Below are 1,049 nucleotides of genomic sequence, written 5' to 3'. Positions count from 1 at the left end.
ATGAGATAGTCTCTTTAATAAACAGTTCTGGCAAAACAGAATGTCCAATTTAAAAAAAGTAAAACTGAAACTGAACCAAGATCTGTATCTCACACCATATAGAAAAGGAAACTCAAGTTGTATCAAAGACTTGTGTGTAAACTCTAAAATTACAAAGACCACCAAGGAAAAAGTAGGGACAAACTTAGGGGCCCTAAAGCATGGAGTAAATTGAACATAACTAAATTGTACAAACACCAGGAGATAAAATAGATGACTAGAGTCTCCTAAAAATCAGAAACTTATGTGAATCAAAAAATTTCACACAAAAAGCAAGCAAACAAATAAAAAATCAACAGAGAGAAAAGAGAACCCACATACTGGGAAAAAGAAAAAAATTGGCAGCAACACATCAGACAGAAAATATATGTTTTAAATTTACAGAACACTTCAACACTGTAAAAATAAAAAGACAAATAATCCAAATTTGGTGTGAACATACACTTTACTGAAGAAGACATTCAGGCAGCTAACAAAGACATGAAGAGATGCTCGTCATCATTAACCATTCCCACTGCCATCAAGTAGGATCCAACTCATAGTAACCCCTCCTTGGGTTTCCAAGGCGGTATCTCTACAAAAGTAGATTGCCCAACTTTCCTTCCGAGGAGTGGCTGGTGGGTTTGAACAACCAACCTTCTGGTTAGCAGTCAAATGCCTTAGGCACTATGCCACTAGAGATCCCTCATTAACCATTAGAAAGATGCAAATCAAAGCAATAATGAGACATCATCTCACCTCAACACTAATAGCAAATTTCAGAAAAACAGAAAATAAAACATGCTGGCAAGGTTTTGGAGAGACTGGAACCCTTGTGGGACTGTTAAATGGTACAACCGCTGTGAAAACAGTATGCAGCTTCCTTAAAAAATAGTAAATAAAAATATCATATGATCCAGAAATCCCACTGCAAAGTACTTTTCCTAAAGAAATATAGGTATATATCCTAGAGACATAAGAGCCAGGACAAGAATAGGTACATTCACGCTCATGTTAATCGCAGGACTATT

This window comes from Orycteropus afer, unplaced genomic scaffold, assembly GCF_000298275.1.
Source record: "Orycteropus afer afer isolate SDZICR_OR568_19922 unplaced genomic scaffold, OryAfe1.0 scaffold00801, whole genome shotgun sequence".
In the NCBI taxonomy this organism is placed as follows: domain Eukaryota; kingdom Metazoa; phylum Chordata; class Mammalia; order Tubulidentata; family Orycteropodidae; genus Orycteropus; species Orycteropus afer.
The sequence above is the reverse complement of the archived record's forward strand: the minus strand, read 5'-3'. Positions refer to the sequence as shown.